The sequence below is a fragment of the Tachypleus tridentatus genome, chromosome 10 (genome assembly GCF_004210375.1).
Source record: "Tachypleus tridentatus isolate NWPU-2018 chromosome 10, ASM421037v1, whole genome shotgun sequence".
Lineage (NCBI taxonomy): Eukaryota > Metazoa > Arthropoda > Merostomata > Xiphosura > Limulidae > Tachypleus > Tachypleus tridentatus.
The window spans coordinates 97,484,999-97,502,734 of NC_134834.1; positions in this window are offsets into that span (position 1 = coordinate 97,484,999).

The window sequence follows — 17,736 nt, forward strand, 5'->3', positions numbered from 1 at the left end:
ACAGTACCGACATGAGTGAATATATATACAGTTTTTTCTCTACAGTACCGACGTGAGTGTAAACATATACAGTTTTCTACAGTACCGACATGAGTGAACATATATATCTTTTTCTGTAGTACCGACATGGTGAATATGTATACAGTTTTCTCTACAGTACCGACATGAGTGAATATGTATACAGTTTTTCTACAGAGACATGAGTGAATACATATACAGTTTTTCTACAGTACCGACATGAGTGAATATATATACAGTTTTCTACAGTACCGACATGAGTGAATATATATACAGTTTTTTCTACAGTACCGACATGAGTGAATATATATACAGTTTTTTCTACAGTACCGACATGAGTGAATATATATACAGTTTTTTCTACAGTACCGACATGAGTGAATATGTATACAGTTTTTTCTACAGTACCGACGTGAGTGAACCGTATACATGAGTGAATACATATACAGTTTTTCTACAGTACCGACATGAGTGAATATATATACAGTTTTTTCTACAGTACCGACATGAGTGAATATATATACAGTTTTCTCTACAGTACCGACATGAGTGAATATATATACAGTTTTTTCTACAGTACCGACATGAGTGAATACGTATACAGTTTTCTCTACAGTACCGACGTGAGTGTATACATATATATCTTTCTCTGTAGTACCGACATGAGTGAATATGTATACAGTTTTCTCTACAGTACCGACGTGAGTGTAAACATATACAGTTTTTCTACAGTACCGACATGAGTGAATATATATACAGTTTTTTCTACAGTACCGACATGAGTGAATATATATACAGTTTTTTCTACAGTACCGACATGAGTGAATATGTATACAGTTTTTTCTACAGTACCGACGTGAGTGTAATACAGTTTTTCTACATACAGAGTGAATTTACAGTTTTTCTACAGTACCGACATGAGTGAATATGTATACAGTTTTTCTACAGTACTGACATGAGTGAATATGTATATAGTTTTTCTACAGTACCGACATGAGTGAATATATATACAGTTTTTTCTACAGTACCGACATGAGTGAATATGAATACAGTTTTTCCTACAGCACCGACGTGAGTGTAAACATATACAGTTTTCTCTACAGTACCGACATGAGTGAATACGTATACAGTTTTCTCTACAGTACCGACGTGAGTGTAAACATATACAGTTTTTTCTACAGTACCGACATGAGTGAATACGTATACAGTTTTTTCTACAGTACCGACGTGAGTGTAAACATATACAGTTTTCTCTACAGTACCGACATGAGTGAATACGTATACAGTTTTTTCTACAGTACCGACATGAGTGAATATGTATACAGTTTTTTCTACAGTACCGACGTGAGTGAATACGTATACAGTTTTCTCTACAGTACCGACATGAGTGAATATGTATACAGTTTTTTCTACAGTACCGACATGAGTGAATACGTATACAGTTTTTTCTACAGTACCGACATGATTGAATATGTATACAGTTTTTTCTACAGTACCGACATGAGTGAATATATATACAGTTTTTTCTACAGTACCGACATGAGTGAATATGTATACAGTTTTTCCTACAGTACCGACGTGAGTGTAAACATATACAGTTTTTTCTACAGTACCGACATGAGTGAATATATATACAGTTTTTTCTACAGTACCGACATGAGTGAATATGTATACAGTTTTTTCTACAGTACCGACATGAGTTAATATATATACAGTTTTTTCTACAGTACCGACATGAGTGAATACGTATACAGTACCGACATGAGTGAATTTTTCTACAGTACCGACATGAGTGAATATGTATACAGTTTTTTCTACAGTACCGACGTGAGTGTAAACATATACAGTTTTCTCTACAGTACCGACATGAGTGAATATGTATACAGTTTTTCTCTACAGTACAGTTTTCTCTGAGTACCGACATGAGTGAATATATATACAGAGTACCGACATGAGTGTATGTATATAGTTTTTCTACAGTACCGACATGAGTGAATATATATACAGTTTTTTTCTACAGTACCGACATGAGTGAATATGTATACAGTTTTTCTACAGTACCGACATGACAGTTTTCCTACAGCACCGACGTGAGTGAATATGTATACAGTTTTCTCTACAGTACCGACGTGAGTGTAAACATATACAGTTTTTCTACAGTACCGACATGAGTGAATACGTATACAGTTTTTTCTACAGTACCGACGTGAGTGTAAACATATACAGTTTTCTCTACAGTACCGACATGAGTGAATACGTATACAGTTTTCTCTACAGTACCGACATGAGTGAATATGTATACAGTTTTTCTACAGTACCGACGTGAGTGAATATGTATACAGTTTTCTCTACAGTACCGACATGAGTGAATATGTATACAGTTTTTCTACAGTACCGACATGAGTGAATATGTATACAGACAGTACCGATGAGTGAATATGTATACAGTTTTTCTACAGTACCGACATGAGTGAATATATATACAGTTTTTTCTACAGTACCGACATGAGTGAAATATACAGTTTTTCTCTATACAGTGAATTTTACAGTTTTTCTACAGTACCGACATGAGTGAATATCATATACAGTTTTTTCTACAGTACCGACATGAGTGAATATATATACAGTTTTTCTACAGTACCGACATGAGTGAATACATATACAGTTTTCTCTACAGTACCGACATGAGTGAATATGTATACAGTTTTTTCTACAGTACCGACATGAGTGAATATATATACAGTTTTCTCTACAGTACCGACATGAGTGAATATGTATACAGTTTTTCTACAGTACCGACATGAGTGAATATGTATACAGTTTTTCTACAGTACCGACATGAGTGAATATGTATACAGTTTTTTCTACAGTACCGACATGAGTGAATATGTATACAGTTTTTCTCTACAGTACCAGACGACATGAGTGAATATATATACAGTTTTTTCTACAGTACCGACATGAGTGAATACGTATACAGTTTTTTCTACAGTACCGACATGAGTGAATATGTATACAGTTTTTCTACAGTACCGACATGAGTGAATATATATACAGTTTTTTCTACAGTACCGACATGAGTGAATATGTATACAGTTTTTTCTACAGTACCGACATGAGTGAATATATATACAGTTTTTTCTACAGTACCGACATGAGTGAATACGTATACAGTTTTTCTACAGTACCGACATGAGTGAATATGTATACAGTTTTTTCTACAGTACCGACGTGAGTGAATACGTATACAGTTTTCTCTACAGTACCGACATGAGTGAATATATATACAGTTTTTCTACAGTACCGACATGAGTGAATATGTATACAGTTTTTCTACAGTACCGACATGAGTGAATATATATACAGTTTTTTCTACAGTACCGACATGAGTGAATATGTATACAGTTTTTCTACAGTACCGACATGAGTGAATATGTATACAGTTTTCTCTACAGTACCGACATGAGTGACAGTACCGACATATATAGTATACAGTTTTCTACAGTACCGACATGAGTGAATATGTATACAGTTTTTTCTACAGTACCGACATGAGTGAATACGTATACAGTTTTTTCTACAGTACCGACATGAGTGAATATGTATACAGTTTTTTCTACAGTACCGACGTGAGTGTAAACATATACAGTTTTTTCTACAGTACCGACATGAGTGAATATGTATACAGTTTTTCTACAGTACCGACATGAGTGAATATGTATACAGTTTTTCTACAGTACCGACGATGAGTGAATAGTATACAGTTTTTCTACAGTACCGACATGAGTGAATATGTATATAGTTTTTCTACAGTACTGACATGAGTGAATATGTATACAGTTTTTTCTACAGTACCGACATGAGTGAATATGTATACAGTTTTCTCTACAGTACCGACATGAGTGAATATGTATACAGTTTTTCTACAGTACTGACATGAGTGAATATGTATATAGTTTTTCTACAGTACCGACATGAGTGAATATATATACAGTTTTTTCTACAGTACCGACATGAGTGAATATATATACAGTTTTTTCTACAGTACCGACATGAGTGAATACGTATACAGTTTTCTCTACAGTACCGACGTGAGTGTAAACATATACAGTTTTTTCTACAGTACCGACATGAGTGAATACGTATACAGTTTTTTCTACAGTACCGACGTGAGTGTAAACATATACAGTTTTCTCTACAGTACCGACATGAGTGAATATATATACAGTTTTTTCTACAGTACCGACATGAGTGAATACGTATACAGTTTTTTCTACAGTACCGACATGAGTGAATATGTATACAGTTTTTTCTACAGTACCGACATGAGTGAATACGTATACAGTTTTTTCTACAGTACCGACATGAGTGAATATGTATACAGTTTTTCTACAGTACCGACATGAGTGAATATGTATACAGTTTTTCTACAGTACCGACATGAGTGAATATATATACAGTTTTTTCTACAGTACCGACATGAGTGAATATGTATACAGTTTTTTCTACAGTACCGACGTGAGTGTAAACATATACAGTTTTCTCTACAGTACCGACATGAGTGAATATGTATACAGTTTTTCTACAGTACTGACATGAGTGAATATGTATACAGTTTTTCTACAGTACCGACATGAGTGAATATCTATATACAGTGTTTTCTACAGTACCGACATGAGTGAATATATATACAGTTTTTCTACAGTACCGACATGAGTGAATACATATACAGTTTTCTCTACAGTACCGACATGAGTGAATACCGATATACAGTTTTTCTACAGTACCGACATGAGTGAATATGTATACAGTTTTTCTACAGTACCGACATGAGTGATATACAGTTTTCTACAGTACCGACATGAGTGAATATATATACAGTTTTTCTACAGTACCGACATGAGTGTATATATACAGTTTTTTCAGTACCGACATGACATATATACAGTTTTCTCTACAGTACCGACATGAGTGAATATGTATACAGTTTTTCTACAGTACTGACATGAGTGAATATGTATATAGTTTTTCTACAGTACCGACATGAGTGAATATATATACAGTTTTCTCTACAGTACCGACATGAGTGAATATGTATACAGTTTTTCTACAGTACCGACATGAGTGAATATGTATACAGTTTTTCCTACAGTACCGACGTGAGTGTAAACATATACAGTTTTTTCTACAGTACCGACATGAGTGAATATATATACAGTTTTTTCTACAGTACCGACATGAGTGAATATCTATATACAGTTTTTTCTACAGTACCGACATGAGTGAATATGTATACAGTTTTTTCTACAGTACCGACATGAGTGAATACGTATACAGTTTTTTCTACAGTACCGACATGAGTGAATATGTATACAGTTTTTTCTACAGTACCGACGTGAGTGTAAACATATACAGTTTTTTCTACAGTACCGACATGAGTGAATATGTATACAGTTTTTTCTACAGTACCGACATGAGTGAATATGTATACAGTTTTTCTACAGTACCGACATGAGTGAATATATATACAGTTTTTTCTACAGTACCGACATGAGTGAATAACGTATACAGTTTTTCCTACAGTACCGACGTGAGTGTAAACATATACAGTTTTTCTACAGTACCGACATGAGTGAATATATATACAGTTTTTCTACAGTACCGACATGAGTGAATACGTATACAGTTTTCTCTACAGTACCGACGTGAGTGTAAACATATACAGTTTTTTCTACAGTACCGACATGAGTGAAGTACATGAGTGTATACAGTTTTTCTACAGTACCGACGTGAGTGTATGTACATATACAGTTTTTTCTACAGTACCGACATGAGTGAATATATACAGTACAGTACCGACAGTGAATTGTATACAGTTTTTTCTACAGTACCGACATGAGTGAATATGTATACAGTTTTTCTACAGTACCGACATGAGTGAATATGTATACAGTTTTTCTACAGTACCGACATGAGTGAATATATACAGTTTTTTCTACAGTACCGACATGAGTGAATATGTATACAGTTTTTCTACAGTACCGACATGAGTGAATTTCTGTATACAGTTTTTCTACAGTACCGACATGAGTGAATATATATACAGTTTTTCTACAGTACCGACACCGACATGAGTGACATGATGTATACAGTTTTTCCTACAGTACCGACGTGAGTGTAAACATATACAGTTTTTCTACAGTACCGACATGAGTGAATATATATACAGTTTTTCTACAGTACCGACATGAGTGAATATATATACAGTTTTTCTACAGTACCGACATGAGTGAATATATATACAGTTTTTCTACAGTACCGACATGAGTGAATATATATACAGTTTTTTTTCTACAGTACCGACATGAGTGAATATATATACAGTTTTTCTACAGTACCGACATGAGTGAATATGTATACATATACAGTTTTTCTACAGTACCGACATGAGTGAATATGTATACAGTTTTCTACAGTACCGACATGAGTGAATATGTATACAGTTTTTCTACAGTACCGACATGAGTGAATATATATACAGTTTTTCTACAGTACCGACATGAGTGAATATATATACAGTTTTTCTACAGTACCGACATGAGTGTATACAGTTTTTATACCAGTAAACATATTTTTTCTACAGTACCGACATGAGTGAATACGTATACAGTTTTTCTACAGTACCGACATGAGTGAATATGTATACAGTTTTTCTACAGTACCGACATGAGTGAATACATATACAGTTTTTTCTACAGTACCGACATGAGTGAATATGTATACAGTTTTTCTACAGTACCGACATGAGTGAAATATACAGTTTTTCTACAGTACCGACGTGAGTGAATACATATTTTTCTACAGTACCGACATGAGTGAATATGTATACAGTTTTTTCTACAGTACCGACATGAGTGAATATGTATACAGTTTTTCTACAGTACCGACGTGAGTGAATAATATACAGTTTTTTACCGACATGAGTGAATATGTATACAGTTTTCCTACAGTACCGAGTGAGTGTAAACATATACAGTTTTTCTACAGTACCGACATGAGTGAATATATATACAGTTTTTTCTACAGTACCGACAGTACCGACATGAGTGAATATGTATACAGTTTTTCTACAGTACCGACATGAGTGAATACGTATACAGTTTTTTCTACAGTACCGACATGAGTGAATATGTATACAGTTTTTTCTACAGTACCGACATGAGTGAATACATATACAGTTTTCTCTACAGTACCGACATGAGTGAATATGTATACAGTTTTTCTACAGTACCGACATGAGTGAATATGTATACAGTTTTTCTACAGTACCGACATGAGTGAATACGTATACAGTTTTTCTACAGTACCGACATGAGTGAATATGTATACAGTTTTTCTACAGTACCGACATGAGTGTATACATATACAGTTTTTCTACAGTACCGACATGAGTGAATACGTATACAGTTTTTCTACAGTACCGACATGAGTGTAATACATATACAGTTTTTCTACAGTACCGACATGAGTGAATATATATACAGTTTTTCTACAGTACCGACATGAGTGAATATATATACAGTTTTTCTACAGTACCGACATGAGTGAATATATATGAGTACCGACATGAGTGAATACATATACAGTTTTTCTACAGTACCGACATGAGTGAATATATATACAGTTTTTCTACAGTACCGACATGAGTGAATAATATATACAGTTTTTCTACAGTACCGACATGAGTTAAATATACAGTTTTCTACAGTAGTGACATGAGTGAATATGTATACAGTTTTTCTACAGTTACCGACATGAGTGAATACGTATACAGTTTTCTCTACAGTACCGACATGAGTGAATATGTATACAGTTTTTTCTACAGTACCGACATGAGTGAATATGTATACAGTTTTTTCTACAGTACCGACATGAGTGAATACATATACAGTTTTTCTACAGTACCGACATGAGTGAATATATACAGTTTTTCTACAGTACCGACATGAGTGAATATATATACAGTTTTTCTACAGTACCGACATGAGTGAATACGTATACAGTATTTTTCTACAGTACCGACATGAGTGAATATGTATACAGTTTTTCTACAGTACCGACGTGAGTGTAAACATATACAGTTTTCTCTACAGTACCGACATGAGTGAATATGTATACAGTTTTTCTACAGTACCGACATGAGTGAATATGTATACAGTTTTTCTACAGTACCGACATGAGTGAATACATATACAGTTTTTTCTCTACAGTACCGACATGAGTGAATATGTATACAGTTTTTCTACAGTACCGACATGAGTGAATATATATACAGTTTTTCTACAGTACCGACATGAGTGAATATATATACAGTTTTTCTACAGTACCGACATGAGTGAATATGTATACAGTTTTTTTCTACAGTACCGACATATAGCATATACAGTTTTTCTACAGTACCGACATGAGTGAATATATATACAGTTTTTCTACAGTACCGACATGAGTGAATACATATACAGTTTTTCTACAGTACCGACATGAGTGAATACATATACAGTTTTTTCTACAGTACCGTTTTCTCAAGTACCGAGTGAATACATATACAGTTTTCTCTACAGTACCGACATGAGTGAATACATATACAGTTTTTCTACAGTACCGACATGAGTGAATACGTATACAGTTTTTCTACAGTACCGACATGAGTGAATATGTATACAGTTTTTCTACAGTACCGACATGAGTGAATATGTATACAGTTTTTCTACAGTACCGACATGAGTGAATATGTATACAGTTTTCTCTACAGAATATATATACAGTTTTTCTACAGTACCGACATGAGTGAATATGTATACAGTTTTTTCTACAGTACCGACATGAGTGTACCGATGATATATACAGTTTTTTCTACAGTACCGACATGAGTGAATATATATACAGTTTTTCTACAGTACCGACATGAGTGAATATACAGTTTTTTCTATACAGTGAATACATATACAGTTTTTCTACAGTACCGACATGAGTGAATATATATACAGTTTTTCTCAGTACCGACATGAGTGAATATGTATACAGTTTTTCTACAGTACCGACATGATATATACAGTTTTTCTACAGTACCGACATGAGTGAATATGTATACAGTTTTTTCTACAGTACCGACATGAGTGAATACGTATACAGTTTTTTCTACAGTACCGACATGAGTGAATATGTATACAGTTTTTTCTACAGTACCGACATGAGTGAATATATATACAGTTTTTTCTACAGTACCGACATGAGTGAATATGTATACAGTTTTTCTACAGTACCGACATGAGTGAATATGTATACAGTTTTTTCTACAGTACCGACATGAGTGAATATGTATACAGTTTTTCTACAGTACCGACATGAGTGAATATGTATACAGTTTTTTCTACAGTACCGACATGAGTGAATATGTATACAGTTTTCTCTACAGTACCGACATGAGTGAATATGTATATGAGAATACATATTTTTCTACAGTACCGACATGAGTGAATATGTATACAGTTTTTTCTACAGTACCGACATGAGTGAATATGTATACAGTTTTCTCTACAGTACCGACATGAGTGAATATATATACAGTTTTTTCTACAGTACCGACATGAGTGAATATATATACAGTTTTTTCTACAGTACCGACATGAGTGAATATGTATACAGTTTTTTCTACAGTACCGACATGAGTGAATATATATACAGTTTTTCTACAGTACCGACATGAGTGAATATATATACAGTTTTTCTACAGTACCGACATGAGTGAATATATACATATATACAGACATGAGTTTTACAGTTTTTCTACAGTACCGACATGAGTGAATATATATACAGTTTTTTCTACAGTACCGACATGAGTGAATATATATACAGTTACCGACATGATTGAATATGTTATACATTTTTCTACAGTACCGACATGAGTGAATATATATACAGTTTTTCTACAGTACCGACATGAGTGAAATATACAGTTTTTCTACAGTACCGACATGAGTGAATATGTATACAGTTTTTCTACAGTACCGACATGAGTGAATATATATACAGTTTTTCTACAGTACCGACATGAGTGAATATGTATACAGTTTTTCTACAGTACCGACATGAGTGAATATATATACAGTTTTTCTACAGTACCGACATGAGTGAATATGTATACAGTTTTTCTACAGTACCGACATGAGTGAATATGTATACAGTTTTTCTACAGTACCGACATGAGTGAATATATATACAGTTTTTCTACAGTACCGACATGAGTGAATATGTATACATATACAGTTTTTCTACAGTACCGACATGAGTGAATATACAGTTTTTATACAGTTTTTCTACAGTACCGACATGAGTGAATATGTATACAGTTTTTCTACAGTACCGACATGAGTGTAAACATATACAGTTTTTCTACAGTACCGACATGAGTGAATACGTATACAGTTTTCTACAGTACCGACATGAGTGAATATGTATACAGTTTTTCTACAGTACCGACATGAGTGAATATATACAGTTTTCTCTACAGTACCGACATGGTGAATATGTATACAGTTTTTCTACAGTACCGACATGAGTGAATATGTATACAGTTTTTTCTACAGTACCGACATGAGTGAATATGTATACAGTTTTTTCTACAGTACCGACATGAGTGAATACATATACAGTTTTCTACAGTACCGACATGAGTGAATATATATACAGTTTTTCTACAGTACCGACATGAGTGAATATATATACAGTTTTTCTACAGTACCGACATGAGTGAATATGTATACAGTTTTTCTACCGACATGAGTGTATGTATACAGTTTTTCTACAGTACCGACATGAGTGAATACGTATACAGTTTTTCTACAGTACCGACATGAGTGAATATGTATACAGTTTTTCTACAGTACCGACATGAGTGAATATGTATACAGTTTTTCTACAGTACCGACATGAGTGAATATATATACAGTTTTTCTACAGTACCGACATGAGTGAATATGTATACAGTTTTTCTACAGTACCGACATGAGTGAAACATATACAGAAGTACCGACATGAGTGAATATATATACATATACAGTTTTTCTACAGTACCGACATGAGTGAATACGTATACAGTTTTCTCTACAGTACCGACATGAGTGAATAAACATATACAGTGTAAACATATTTTTTCTACAGTACCGACATGAGTGAATATATATACAGTTTTTCTACAGTACCGACATGAGTGAATGAATATATACAGTTTTTCTACAGTACCGACATGAGTGAATATGTATACAGTTTTTCTACAGTACCGACATGAGTGAATACATATACAGTTTTTTTACAGTACCGACATGAGTGAATATGTATACAGTTTTTCTACAGTACCGACATGAGTGAATATATATACAGTTTTTCTACAGTACCGACATGAGTGAATATGTAAGTTTTTCTACACATATATTTTTCTACAGTACCGACATGAGTGAATATGTATACAGTTTTTCTACAGTACCGACATGAGTGAATATATACAGTTTTTCTTACCGACATGAGTGAATATGTATACAGTTTTTTCTACAGCAACCGACATGAGTGAATATGTATAAGTTTTTCTACAGTACCGACATAGTGAATATGTATACAGTTTTTCTACAGTACCGACATGAGTGAATATGTATACAGTTTTTCTACAGTACCGACATGAGTGAATATATATACAGTTTTTCTACAGTACCGACATGAGTGAATATGTATACAGTTTTTCTACAGTACCGACATGAGTGAATATGTATATAGTTTTTTCTACAGTACTGACATGAGTGAATATGTATACAGTTTTTTCTACAGTACCGACATGAGTGAATATATATACAGTTTTTTCTACAGCACTAAGAAGAATTTAAGCACCGACTTACTTTTGTAAACTTAACATTTTACACGTTTAGATTTGCATTGTTTTCTGATATGTTTTGATTCAATGTTCATGAAATTATTGACTCTGAAGTGTACAGTTGTCGGGTCTTCTATTGTAATTTTTCTGTGGATTCTGTCTTCAGTGAGTTCTAGTATCTCCACATTTATACACAATTTGAATCTACGTTCTCTCTTATCCAGTCTGTATCTATTACCATTGTCTTAATTGTCTGTCTTTTGGCTTAGCCGTTTGTGGAAATTATCTTCCACAAACCACTGTAAGTTATTACTGTGTAGCTTATATTTGAGATGTTTATGTATGGTGTATTTTTTTACTTTTATTTCTGTTGATATATTTGTCTCTAATACAAAGTCAAACACGCGTTTTGTTTTCCTTTTATTAAATATAATTCTCAATATTTATCACATCTGTTTCTTAAAACAGTTATCCTCTTATTGGTCTTCAATTCTTGTTTTCATCAGCGTCTCCTTACGGACGTGTAATTACAGAATTAACCATCAAAAGATTTATATAGCTGCACTGTTTACAAATGGTTCGTTATTGATTTCTCAAGTGGTTCTTCTGTAATCTGCTGTTCTTGAAATGATACACCTTATAACAGCTGATTAGAGGAAGGGCAACCAGTCAGAACCCGCCGCCTACACCACTACCGCTTAATCTTTAGTAAAAAACGTAATAGATTCCTGTTTATAGGTGAGAGAACGAAATCTGAGTTTTATTAGATGATCTGAATGTCATTAAGACAACTATTTAAGTTAAGAATGGAGGGGAGAAATATAGTTGACTTCGTCACGTTTATAGAGAGGGCAAGGAAGATATTGAAACTTATCTACAGCCCACTAATTGAAGAGGACGGTCTACATAACAGTTTTACATGTGTTTAGGTTACAGTAAAGTAAGTTGGAGTCTCACACGTCATTACAGTTCCTAATCTTCATACCAGGTAGGGTACGACTTGTTGTAGGTATATTTCTGGATGGTCCAGGCATTTTAACTTGATTCATACTTTTATTTTTTCAATACCGTTAGGTAAAATAGACACCTCCATCTTGAACAATCTAAATCTTTGATATCAAGATATCTTTATAATTTTAAGACTGCAACACTCCTTTTCCAAAAAACAACATATTTTCGGTGATATTCAACTACTTGGAAAACGCCAGAGAATATTAAAGTGTAGTTCTGATGCATGCCATTCCACCGCGACTTTATATTGTCTGTGGTTGTCATATGAATATCCAACATTATTTTTATAAAACATACTCAGCTCTGCAGTTTAGTTGTGTAAAAAAAAATTCACAGTGTATCTGAAACGGTCTTAAACTGTATTGCAGTATTTCCTTAAACTGTATTGCAGTATTTCCTTAAACTGTATTGTAGTATTTCCTTAAACTGTATTGTAGTATTTCCTTAAACTGTATTGTAGTATTTCCTTAAACTGTATTGCAGTATTTCCTTAAACTGTATTGTAGTATTTCCTTAAACTGTATTGTAGTATTTCCTTAAACTGTATTACCTGTAGTATTTCCTTAAACTGTATTGCAGTATTTCTTAAACTGTATTGCAGTATTTCTTAAACTGTATTGCAGTATTTCCTTAAACTGTATTGTAGTATTTCCTTAAACTGTATTGTAGTATTTCCTTCTTTGTTACACAAAAAAACTTCAAAAGCAATAAGATAGGTAGTCAGTACCTGGCTATTGTATTAAACAATAAGATAGTTAGTCAGTACTTGGCTATTGTATTAAACAATAAGATAGGTAGTCAGTACTTGGTTATTATATTCAGGAAAGGTAGTAGTTCATGACTATCGTATGCAGCAATACGACAGGTAGTCAATACCTGGCTATTGTATTAAACAATAAGATAGGTAATCAGTACTTGACTATTGTATTCAACAATAGGATAGGTAATCAGTACTTGACTATTATATTCAACAATAAGAAAAGGAGGTAGTACTTGGCTATTGTATGCAGCCTTAAGAACAGATGGTTACTACTTGACTATTGTATTCAACAATAAGAAAAAAAGTGGTAGTACTTGTCTATTGTATTCAACAATAAGATAGGTAGTCAGCAATTGGCTACAATATTCAACAATAAGAAAAGGTGGTAGTATTTGGCTATTGTATGCAGCAATAAGAACAGATGACTAGTACTTGGCTATTGTATTCAACAATAAATAAAGATGGTTAGTACTTTGCTATTGTATTCAGCAATAAGAACAGATGGCTATTATATTCAACAATAAGATAGGTAGTCAGTACTTGGCTGTTATATTCAGTAATAAGAGCTTGTGATTAGTATTTGACTATTGTATTCAACAATAAGAAGTGGTGGTCAGTACTTAGCTGTTGTATTCAATACATATACCTTATAGCTTGTATGGCAGACTGTATATTCAGAGTGTAGGTGTTTGTCTGTTTTTATTATAGTAAAGCCACATCGGGCTATCTGTTTTATCAACTGAGGGGAACCAAACCCCTAATTTTAGCGCTGTAAATCCGAAGGCTTACCGCTGTCCAACCGGGAAACATATTCATAATTAAATTCTACCTATGAATATAGTCAGGTAGTGTAGAAAGACGTTTAAATTATAAAACCTGCAGTCAGACACTTCTGTAAAAACTTTCTACTATTAAACAGAGGTTTACTAAACCTAAACTATAACATATATAACCATACAAACACGTTTTACAAGAACAACTTGTGACCAAAACGTCTGTTGTGTTGATGAATACAATCTGTCTCAGAAAATAATGTTAAATGTAGTAAAGCTGTATCCACGTTACTTTGTTTGCACATGGGTGTCAAAACTCGGTTTTAGCGCTGAGCTACTGGGTGTGTTTTACTGAAATAATCATTTAGTAATAAAATGTCTCTTCTGTATTCTTTGTGTGTTAGTCTAAAAGGTTAATATTTTGTTAGTGGACGATAGGTCGAATTCCGTTGTTTCTCAACCCACAAGGAGAGGATGGTTACTGTCTCCAATACACTTGTGTTTAAATCCAACATAGCTATTGAAGAAGGAATCACGAAACTTCTTGCGACTCTACAGATATTCGAGATGTCCCAGAATGAGATCTACGTATTTAGCATGTGTATTGACCATCCCTACTTACTGACCATAGTAAGTATCTTAATATATAGTCTACATTTTCAATGAGCAACGTTAAAATAGTATATATATATATATATGAAACTATCAACCACTCTAAAACACATAAGACTTGAAACCTGTAAAATATAGATGAAGTTAATTAAACATCAACTTACAGTCATCCTGATGTACAGAAGAGGTTAATTAATCAGCAAATAACAGCTATACTGATATACAGAAGAGGCTAATTATAGAGTAAATAACAGCTATAGTGATATACAGAAGAGGCTAATTACAGAGTAAATAACAGCTATACTGATATACAGAAGAGGCTAATTACAGAGTAAATAACAGCTATATTATGTATGCAAAAACGGCTCGTTTGGGTTGAGAAAATATTTTACGTAGAAGAGTGAACAACGTTTCGACCTTCTTCGGTCATCGTCAGGTTCACAAAGAAAGAAAGAGGTAACTGACCGGAAGCTGACCACATGTTTGGAAGAGGTTGTGTAACTGAGTGTCGGAATGTAGAGGGCGGTGTTAGTGTTTGAATATATAATTTTATTTTATTATATTTAATATAGGTATAAAGGCGTTCCTTTATATTGGTTTATTTTGGGTTTAAGTTGTTGTATAAGTAAGGCTTCTTTAATTTTGTGTTTGTTTATGTTTGTTTCTTTATTTAGCATTTGAGTGTTTTCTATGGTTATGTTGTGTTTATTTGATTTGCAGTGTTCAAAAACGTGTGAAGGTGACTTTTTATGTTCTTTGAATCTCAAATACTAAAGACTAAAGCCTTACTTATACAACAACTTAAACCCGAAAATTAAACCAATATAAAGAACGCCTTTATACCTATATTAAATATAATAAAATAAAATTGTATATTCAAACATCTAACACCGCCCTTTACATTCCGACACTCAGTTACACAACCCCTTTCAAACATGTGGTCAGCTTCCGGTCAGTTACCTCTTTCTTTCTTTGTGAACCTGACGATGACCGAAGAAGGTCGAAACGTTGTTCGCTCCTCTAAGTAAAATATCTTTTCAACCCAAACGAGCCGTTTTTGCATAAATATTTCTCTACAAGTGGGTTTTCTCGACATCACTGAAGAGCTATACTGATATACAGAAGAGGTTAATTATATAGTAAATAACAGCTATACTGATATACAGAGGAGGTTAATTGTACAACAAATACTATCCATCCTGATGTACAGAAGAGATTCATTTTATCGAAAATTAACTATGTTTATCGTAATCTGTGGGTTAGAACTATACAAAAACAGGAAACTATGAACACATCTAATCTGCAGAAACGATTGTGCATGTAGGAAATTACATTAAACCTACTTAATAAATAAGGAAAAGTAACTTATGAGGTTTTTACACATGTTTAAAGTTCATAAAATGAAATTCACAGGTTCGTAATCGTGCTTAATAATGAAACAAAATTACTGAGGTTTTGCCCCTTTACTTAATCATCTGTACCTACACTTTCTTTACTGAGGTTTTGCCCCTTTACTTAATTATCTGTACCTACACTTTCTTTACTGAGGTTTTGCCCCTTTACTTAATTATCTGTACCTACACTTTCTTTTTCAACGTCAATAATAGAATAATCGTCCATCGTGGATGACAACTTGACGAAGCCATTTCGTACCAGGAGAAACTACAGCTAATAATTATACATCAATAGATAAGGTGCTTCTATTTAAACGCATACAGCACTTTGAACTCTACAAATGTAAAGATAAATCACATTTTAAAAGTTTCCTATGAAATTTTAGAGTATAAAAAATATAAAAATTAAAAACGAAGTGCTTAATAATTGTTGTAACACTCAAGTCGCACCAATTGTTGTAACACTCAAGTCACACCAATTGTTGTAACACTCAAGTCGTTCATAACAACAGTATGTTTTAGAGTCAGTTTGACCATACTGCCCTAGTGCTCGAGGGAGACACGTAGTTATGGTTTCGAAGTGATCTGACGTCCATGCAGAAGATTTTCGAGATGTATTTACTTGTGACTGGTTCAGTTCTGAAGACACCAAATCAACTTGTTGGTTATAAAATAATTATAAACTAAAACTACTGTGTACGTATCAACCGATACGATATGAAACAACGAAAGCTATGAAAGATATTGTTACAAGCTTTAATAACAAAACAACCAGTGCTAACAAGATTGTCCCCTGCTAGTACAGTGGTATGTCTCCAGATTTACAACCCTAAAATCAGGGGTTCAATTCTCCTCAGTGGGCTGAGCAGATAGCCGATGTGGCTTTACTAGAAGAAAAAAAAAAAAAAAACAACAGCTAATAAGAATACCACTAGACGAACCAACCAGAGGTAATAAAACTATTAAACTAGATGTTAGTAAGGATACCATTACATGAGCAGACCAAATCTAATAATGATATTATTATATGAGCTAACCAGTGCTAATAAAGATACCATTATACAAGTACTAATAAAACTACAGTTACAAGAGCCAACAAGTGCTAATAATAATAATACTATTGTATGAACCAACCAATGCTATTTATTATATGAACCGATCCCAGTATATAAACCAAGCAACCAATAATAATATAAATCGACCAGTCCTAATAATGATCCCATTATTAAATCCAGAAACTTTAAA